At 41.2% G+C, this 9172-nt stretch overlaps 1 long non-coding RNA gene across 1 annotated transcript in view; it reads left to right on the top strand.

Annotated features, from left to right (window-relative positions):
* The first annotated feature begins 4990 nt into the window (after positions 1-4990).
* LOC143693732 (uncharacterized) overlaps positions 4991-9172 on the top strand; it is a 55568-nt gene continuing 51386 nt past the window's right edge. Inside the window, exons 1-2 of the long non-coding RNA XR_013181674.1 lie at positions 4991-5138; positions 8258-8495. This is a non-coding gene — a long non-coding RNA (uncharacterized LOC143693732). The remainder of the gene's footprint in view (positions 5139-8257; positions 8496-9172) is intronic.

The raw sequence follows: 9172 nt of genomic DNA, 5'->3' as shown, positions 1-9172 counted from the left end.
TGTTGTTCCTTTTTATTTGTGTGTTTCCATTGTCTTTGGCAGGACAGAGGTCTCATAGACACAGTTCACTCAGTACCCTGCATCCAGCTTCTCTTCCACTTCACCCTTCATGAAGCTGTGGGGATTTCTCAATGAAGCACAGAGCTGGCTCAGAGTTAAAGGACTCAAGCCTGAACATCCAAGGCAGCTGCCAGCTTTCCCCACCCCTTACCTTTGTGCATACACGTTTTTTGCCTTGGAGCAATTTTAATAAAGGCTATGTAACAAAATAGTGTTGGCATAGCATGAGCAACATTATTCCATCTGTTTCTACTGAAAATGTAAAAATGTGTTAGTATAACATTAAGATTCCAATTTTCAGCCATTAAAAATCAGGCAACACTGAAGTTGCAGACTGCTTTTCATAGCTATTTAGTGATTTCCCTTGCCTTTATTTTTTTGGAACTCCCGTTTAGATGCCTTTAAAACTGTCTTTTGTTCAAAGAGTTTTGAGCACCTATCCTTGGAAACAAAGGCTCTCTTACGTACTTCAGTTTGGGCAGCCAAAATTACTGCTTTCTGTTGACAGTGCTGCAGAGATGATATTTTATAGAGTGTTTAGAATCTCACTGTAGAGATGAAGGAGGATGGTAAAACATTCATCTTAACTTCTATGAGAATTAACCTTACATTAGACAGAGGGCTTGAGCATGCTAACTTTTGCCAAACATGCATGCTAATGCATGCTAATATTTTGCCAAACTCAGGTTGGTATAAAAATATTCCCTTAAAGGGAATATTCAGTGCTTTTCTGAATTGGAACCTTAACACTTCTCTTTTATTTGACTTTTTGGTGTGAATGATTATAAAGATACATCCGGCAGAGTTTTCACTAAACATCACATTTTAAACAGTGATGATGGAATATCCTGTCAGTGCAATTGTGGTTATTTGTGCCAAAAGTCTCATTTTTAGGAGTTATGCTGGTACAGTCAGGAAACAAAGTGAAGCAGCATGTGGCTTCCTGGCATTCGTGCCTACTGAGAACAGCTTTCACTGTCAGTGCTGCAAACTCAAAACAATGTTCACAGGGAGATTTCCATCGATGTGGAACAGTACTGAGCAAAGATATGATGCTGTACAAACAAGTGATCAAGAGTGAACAAGAAAAGGTTCTTTGCTCAACCTGATTCTATGAACAAGGAAGAACTGGTTGGTGACATGAGGGCTGGAGGCAGCCTTGGCTGCAGTGACCATGGCTCTGTGGAGTTGAAGACCCTAAGAGGAAGGAGATGGCCAAAAAACAGGATCACAGCCCTGGATTTCAGGAGAGCAAAATACTCCTCTGTAGTGGTGCATCCTCCCCTTCCCCCCCTTTTTCAGGCCACACTGTGGTCTAAGAAATGCTGATTAGGCCTCAACCTTGACAAAGAGCACCTGGGCTCAGCTCCTCTTGACCTTATCAGAAACACTTTCTGCTTCCAGAACTTGTGCTCTCTAACCAGTCCCTGCTTTTTTGTTTTATGAACAGCCTTGGAAACTTTTATTTTTTGCCTGAATGGCATAACATTCTTGTTCTCACACTTTCAAAGAAAATCTCTGACTGAAATGCAGCCAGGATGAAACATGGTTATGACTAAAGACCACTCTCTTGCTGCCCTATTAACAGTGATCCAAAAGGAGATCCTTTGAGCTCTCCTGGACAGCAAGGGGCCATGACCAGAAATCTCCTTCTGAGTGGAGCCTCTCAGGTTTGCTACACTCACAGGATTGCCAGATAAGGACAGATTCTGGACCCCATTCCTTGAGCCTTGACTCTTTGCCCCTTGAGAAGTTGCAAAGGCTTCCAATGTATTTCACTATCTTTGAAGAGAATTTTTTAAAGATAGCCTGTTCAGGCTTCTTATGTCTGTGTGCATGCAAGTGTGCATATGCTGCTTCAAATATGGGAGAAATGCTGCTCTCTTAGATTCTTAAGTACTTCAGATTCTGTAAGTAAGTTAGGCCTGTAAATAAGTTACTGTTGTGATACAGTACATCCTATATGATTCCATTGTTGAAGTGTTAAGTTTAAGTTAAATGTTGTTAAGTTTAAGTACTGCTAAGTTTAAATGCTATTAAGTGATATCGGGCCTTTAGACCATATTCCTTTTTATCCTTACCCTTTCTATCCTTTTGTCACACACACACACATACAGTTTTTGGTTTATTTTGGTTTGGATTGATTGACTTGGGATTTTAGTTACATTCTTTTCCTCAGTGTGCCTTAGCTCTTTAGTAAGTAACAGAGTGAATCTTGCCAACAAAATTTGTTGTCCTGTTGCTTCTATATCAAAGCTGTTTTTACTGATACCTTTGCCAATGATTCTTTAAATGATCTTATAACAGTCATTCATAACAATGCCTTCAGAATCTGCTTGGAAGAATCCTATGTATTATGGCTGCAGAGAGAAAAGGAGTGCAGGAATGATGAGTGCTCAGGAAAGGACCATCTGAAAGCACAGGCAATCAAGCAATAGTGGCAGGAAGCCTGTATTCATGAGCAAGGAGTGCCAAACTGAATTCAGACATACAAAGGAAGCGTACGACATTGTAGAAAGCTACTGGGTTGATTAAACAAGGCTTTTCCTTTGTAAATCCATGCTGACTGTTGCCAATCACATTGTTATCCTTCATGTGTTTGGAAATGCTTTTAAGAACAGTTGCCTCCATCAGCTTCCTAGAGACTAACGTGAAGTCAACCAGTCTGTAGAACCTCAGATTTTCCTTATTGCCATTCTTTAAGTTGGAGGAGTATTATTTCTGCTCCAGTCATCAGCAGAAATTGTTTGAATTCAAGTGGCTGATTTCTAGAAAAGTATTTAAAGTTTTCCATAATATTAAATAGCTCAAGGCCTCTTTCACATATATCATTGGAGTGTTACTGTATTAAGTTCCTCCTAAAAAGAAATTCCATCTTTTTAATAGATATTACAGGTAAGTACAATTAACATAGAGCAACTTCAAGTGAACATTATCACATCAGTTAATGTGTGCAGTACATGCAAAATAGCTTGTATGTAGCTTATCCAAAATCTTTAAGGTAGCATCATCATTCTGAAATTATTTTGGTAGTGCTGGAAATGGGGGGAGTTGGTTTTTTACCCTTTTTTTTTCTTCTGAGTGTTTTATTATTTCTGGGTATGAGGTGCTTGAGTGTGTCCAGGTTTGGGCAATGATGCTGGTGAAGGGTCAGGCATTGGAGCAAGCTGCTGAGAGAAGTGGTTGAGTCATCATCCCTGGAGGTATTCAAAAGAAGCGTAGATGTGGTGCTTAGGAACATGCTGTAGACATGGACTTGACAGTGCTGGGTTAATGGTTGCACTTGATGATCTTAGATGTCTTTTCTACCTTAAATGATTCTACGAGTCTGTAATTTTCTGTGGGTGCTATAGTAAACCATAGTAAGAGAGAAGAGTGTAATTTTATGATGGATGCTGTGCTGTCTGATACAGCTGCTTGCAAAGAATTCAAGTGTGTGCTGAGAAGCTGCCTCTCTGTTCCTCCTCACCATTTCTGTGAACATGGCTCCACTTGTGCTCCCCAGTGATGAGTGAACATGTATTGGCAGCATCCCCAGCAGTGCTGGGCTCACCCCTGAGACCAGGGCTGTTCTCCAGCCTTTGACAGTGCTCCTGCCTGAGACAGCCCTCTGGGGATCATTCATATCCCCCCAACTGCTGGAACTGGCTGCTCTCAAATCTGCCTTTTTTTTTCATGAGGTGTGACTCATCAGAGTCATTGAGCAGCAACCTCGTAAAAATGGCTTTTCTAGAGCCATGGAAACCACAAGATCCCATTACAAGCCGTTTCATTTTCAGTGACTAATGGAAGGTCACCAGTAATGAGACAAGAGGAAATTCTTAACTCTTTCTCAGGTTCCCTTTTTCCTCTTTATTAAAAACAAAGTTTACTAGTAAATGAAATTCAGCTCAGATTGATATTCTTTGTACATGCTTTGCCAGTGCCTGGCTAGTTGACAGAAGACTGCCAAATGTCTGTTCAAGTTTCTAGGTTTTCCTGCAAAAAGCATTTGCTGCTTGTAAGATACATTTCAGCTACTTCAAAGGTCTCAAAACATCTGCCTTTTTTATTTTTTTCTTTTACATTTCCATTTGTGATTTTATAGATCATATAAGTGAAAGTGGTAAGGAGCAAAGTGTGAGGGTTTCAGACTGGATTCACGAGCAGATTAGCAGACCTTCATGACCAGACAACAGAGCAAGCTGGTGAAGTCAGTGTAGCCAAGTCCTGTAGTTAAAATTGCAGAGCTGGGAATCTGGAAGTCTCACTCATTAATTTAATTGCAGCATATTAAGAAATGAAGAAGGCAAGAGGGCAAACAGATGCAGAAACACACATCTGAATTAAAAAAAAAAATTAGCTTCATGTGCTGTTTGCCTTATTAATGTGATTGAACATAGGCTGGCTTTCAGACCTATGCAGAGATCTTGTAAAATTAATGTGAGCAGTATGCTGAAAAATAGAGGTCTGAGACTCATAAGCAAGAGTTGGGAACTAAGCTTATGGCTGGCAGGATGGGCAGTGTAGGACTGTAAAGTGGAGGGCTGTAGAGCATCATATGCACTTTAATTATCATGTGCTATTTAGTGTCTTTTGGGGGGCTGTTCAACTTAGAGCCATTTTACAGATATGCAAGAGCCTGTGGTGTAATGGGCTCTGCCTTGTGCCTCATACTGAAGGAGAGCTATTGCTGGAGTCGGAAACTTACCCAGCCAGGGCTTCATTAAGTGATCCTGAAGTGAGCACAAGCATGTGTGATATAATGCAAAGGATTGTGTGTCATGTTTTTCTCCCTCATTCCCTTTCTTGCATTCCCCTGTTTCCAGCTCGGTGCAGGTCTCAGGGATAACAGCAGGTAGGTCCTGGACTGGACACCAGTGGCAATTTTTACCCCCTGCCTGTTGGCTACTGACTGAAATCAATTTCTCTACCTCAATTTACAGCAACAAAGAATTTGGTCTTGCTGGAATCTGCTTGAGAAATGGCACTTCTCCATTTTCCCACCTCATCAAATCTCCAAAGGCATCCCAAACTCACCCATGGCTTACCTCCATGGTAAGGGGTGAACAGACTTATGGAAGCTCTAAACTGCACAGGTAAGTGGGATGATTTTTTTTTTTTTTGAGTTCTACATTTGCCTTTGTATAGGAAATTTCTAAAAATGTCCTCTAATTGCAGGTGAGGAGCTAAGTCTTAGGGACAAATAAGGACCTGTGCAGTTCCTCCTGGCCACAGTCTGCAGGAATTTAGGGAGCTGCGTAACCACAGTGATGATGCTTCTTCCTTACCTCAAGTGGCTGGTACCATTATAGGATTTTTTTTTTTAACTTGGCCAAAAACTCTTCTGAAAGCTTTCTGTATTGAAAGTATGAAGAGTGGCAAGGATTTTAAATCCAATCTCTGAACCTTACATGTCCATAATTCATAATGAGACATGGACTCCCCATTAGCCACCTGGTATTGCACCTGACCTTGGGCCACCAACTCTTTGCCAGAGAGTGTTGTCTTAGGTGTGAAAACCAAATCCCTTTTCCAAGCCAAGTGCCATGCCTATCTGGGGTCACCAAACTGTGAAGTCTTGTGGATACTGTGGAAAAGCTGTGAGTCACAAATATAATTTCCTGCCGCATCACTGTGTGTGGGTTCTTGCTTAGGGCTATATAGAAACAAAGGCTCTGCCACCTCCAAGAACACACATGGTGAAATCAAGGGCTTATTCTCAGGTGGCTGCATCTTCAAAGAAGCTGACTAAATTAAAAGAGCACTGTCAGCATGTCTGAGTCCTTTGGAGGTCCAGCTCAGTCGTGCTGTTTGCTATCTCTGTACCTGTCACTTTGCTTTAGTTTCATCAAGTAAGGAAAGGAGATGAAAGAAATGAGCTCAAGTGACCCCATGTGGGATAAATGGAACACACTGACAGACTAGAGGCAAGGGCAAGCTTCCCTGACTACAGCAATATACAGCTGATGGATGTGATGAAACACAAATGCTTCTGTCCTATGGTTTTCTGGTGAATGAATGGTGATGAGAAGAGAGTTATTTCAGGCTTCTCTTCGTAGAGTCTTTCATAATGCAGATGGCTTCTGCATGGTCCACAGTACCAGCACCTGAAGGTGTTTCTTCAGTACCAACACCTATTTAGGTGTTTCTTAGAAGCTTTAGAGAAAAGTATAAGAACATTTCAACATCAAAGTGATGACTAACACCATTCTCTTCCCTATATGCTGTTATTGATCCTTTTAATGGCCCTCATTGACTTCCTTTTTGCTGTACCAGGTGATCATTGACTCTTGTCGACACCAAAAAAATGAGTCTAGAGGTTATTTGGCTAAAGATGAATGTAGTTGGCTTGTTTCTGTTGTTTTACATCTTACTGACTGGGAATTTCATACTTTTGTTGGCTTGTTTCTGTTGTTTTACATTTTACTGGCTGGGAATTTCATACAAGAAAATAATCAAAGAAAATAATTCTATCCCACACTGTGGTGGCGAGTCCTGAAGAGGCTGCCTCATTTTAGTGCAGAACTGAGAGACTTAGTCTGGGGATGCCCAAAGACATGCCAGGCTGCTCCAGAGGTAGAAGTCATTCAAATGCAAGAATGAAAAGGGACATCAAGTTTCTATGAAATGGAGCTTAGATGCTGCAATCAGCTCTTTGCCTGGCTTCAGAAGTAACTGCTGACAAAATCAATGTGATGTGCTGTGCAGGGAACTGTATATCACAGTATCCATTCAAATGCACTCAGCACAAATGCTGAGCATTTGAAGACTTAATGTTGTACAATTTCTGTCAGGAGCAGAAATGGGGACACAGAGAATGTGAGTTGGATCTCTTCCTGGGACATTGATTTGGATTGGAACACCAATAAAAGAGAAATGGTCTCCCAGTGATGGAGCATTTTGTGTTGAAATGAAGTGTGTGCAAGTATGTACATAACACATGGCAACAGATGGAAGATGATCAGATAAAAATGTTGATTTGAAGACCAGGTAGAAATCTAGTTTTGGGCCTAGTCAACTTACAGAAATGAAACACAATAACCCAAAGACTATTTTAAACAGTTATTTCATAAAATCTTACCTTGCCTTGACCTTTTCAAACTTGCCAGTCATGTAAAAATGTGGAAAATTAATTAATTAGGAGTCTCAATTCAAATTTCACCTTGGCAATTTCAGGTAGGTCATGCAGCATGACTTTAAGGACTACTGCAATATAATATAACACAAGCCTGGAGTTAATATATAAATCTTTGTGATGTAATATCCCACAATTTAATGTAGATTGGCACTCATCAACTGCTAGCTGAAGAGATGCTTTAATAGGCATTTGCTTAAGATCCTGAGGTTATCCTAGACATAAGCACCAGACAGGAGTGAACCAAAGCTGTCCTAAGATATTCAAGAAGCATACCCATTAAAGACTGCAGGTGTGCTCTGTCCATCTGTGCCTTGGCACAATATAAAACTCAACATCACCTGAAGCTGACGTGGTGTAAGTGCTTATTGGAAGGACTGGCACATATGAGGTCATTTTGGCTTTCCCTGCAAACACCTGTCATACAACATGTACAATGAACTTGGACAGAGTTTTTAAATCTTGTGTAGTGCCAGGAGGAGAACAGACATAGAGATGTGCATGAGAAAGGTATTTTTCACTCTAGATGAGACTGTTGGAAAAGAAAGAACTTTAATGTTATCCTTTATTGAAGTTTTTGCTCTGAACATAAGTGGATCCTGGAAACTAAAAAATCATACTCTTCACCTCTTTTTAAAAATAATAATTGAAAATAGTTTAACTGAAGATGTTTGAGCACTGAATTGGTACTGAGTATTAGAAGTATACTTCTGCACTGAATCCCACTGTCTCTGTTGCATTGGACAAACTAGGAGTGTAGTTTCTCTTTATTTGGAGGAGCATGGTTTTGTCTCCTGCTTTTGCTTGACTGGCCCACAGCTGAATTCAGAGTGAACAAATCAGCTCAGACATAAGGACCTAAAAATATCAAAATAGAGGTAAGTTTCAATGTTCACAAAAGTTTTTTGTAAAAAGCAGCCTGTGAACATTCCCAGTGCTTCTGATTACTGAAAGCCCTGTTTTGTGGGCTTTGGGCGAAGGCAATGCATTTGTTGTTTGTTTCCTTGGCATTTAGCAGATTTCTGAATATCCTTTTGTTATTTTCTTGTTTATGTCTCTTGTTTCCTTTTGCCTCCCCAGGACCCCTGGGCAGAGCCCTCCTGTTCCTACAGGAGATCTCCACCCTAACTGTGGAGAGAAAGAGAGAGGCTGAGGGAAGCATCTGGTGGAAATTAAATCTGAGCAATGATACCCTGAGGAAGATATTGCATTGAATGGGAGGCCAGCAGGGTACCTGATGTCCTTTTAGCACCCACCTGCAACACTCCACTCACTTCTCTGCTTTTCCTCATGAAGAATTTGCTGCACAATGACCAAGGTAAGACAAAAGCCAGCTCTTGGTCACATTAGAACAAAGGAAGATTAGCACTGGGCTTTACTTAAAAAATGGGGAAAGTCAGAGGTAGAGAGAAGGTAAAGGCAGTAGAAGACATCCAGATGCTGCCCCACAGAACAAGAGGCTCCTAGAGGTATGAGGCCTACAATAAGGAAAGGCTTAGTAGTGGACAAAGGCTTCTGAAGACCTCCATGTTCAGACTGAAATGGCCCAAGAGTGTGCCTCCAGTCTTCTCTGAAGTTAATGATGATCAAGAGCAGCGCTAGGCAGGACAAGCCAGTGCTGTGTGCATCCTGGCTGAGAAAGGCTATTGTATTCTCCTTGCTACTGGGCAGGGGATGGTCTGCCCGGGGAGTTTGTGTGTGTTGTAAATACCAGTGATGGTAGCAGTGTCTGTACAGGGACACTGAACTTGCCAAAGCCTCCAGGAATGTGCTCTCTGCTCAGAAGAGAGAGCAAGAGCACACAGTTGCCAAGTGGTCTCAGAGATGCTTCCCAGCAGAATATCCTGGGCCTTCCCTGATTTGTCTTTTGACATGATTTAAATCCTGTGTGTGAGTGGAAAAGTTGTTGCTGTGTTTAATTGCTATTTCTAATTTTGTCTGGGCTTTGTGAGTAAGAATTAGACTCTTAGAGCTGAGCTGGGCTCACAGCTTCTC

This window comes from Agelaius phoeniceus, chromosome 3 (assembly GCF_051311805.1).
Source record: "Agelaius phoeniceus isolate bAgePho1 chromosome 3, bAgePho1.hap1, whole genome shotgun sequence".
Lineage (NCBI taxonomy): Eukaryota > Metazoa > Chordata > Aves > Passeriformes > Icteridae > Agelaius > Agelaius phoeniceus.
This window is presented reverse-complemented; position numbering and strand designations above follow the sequence as displayed.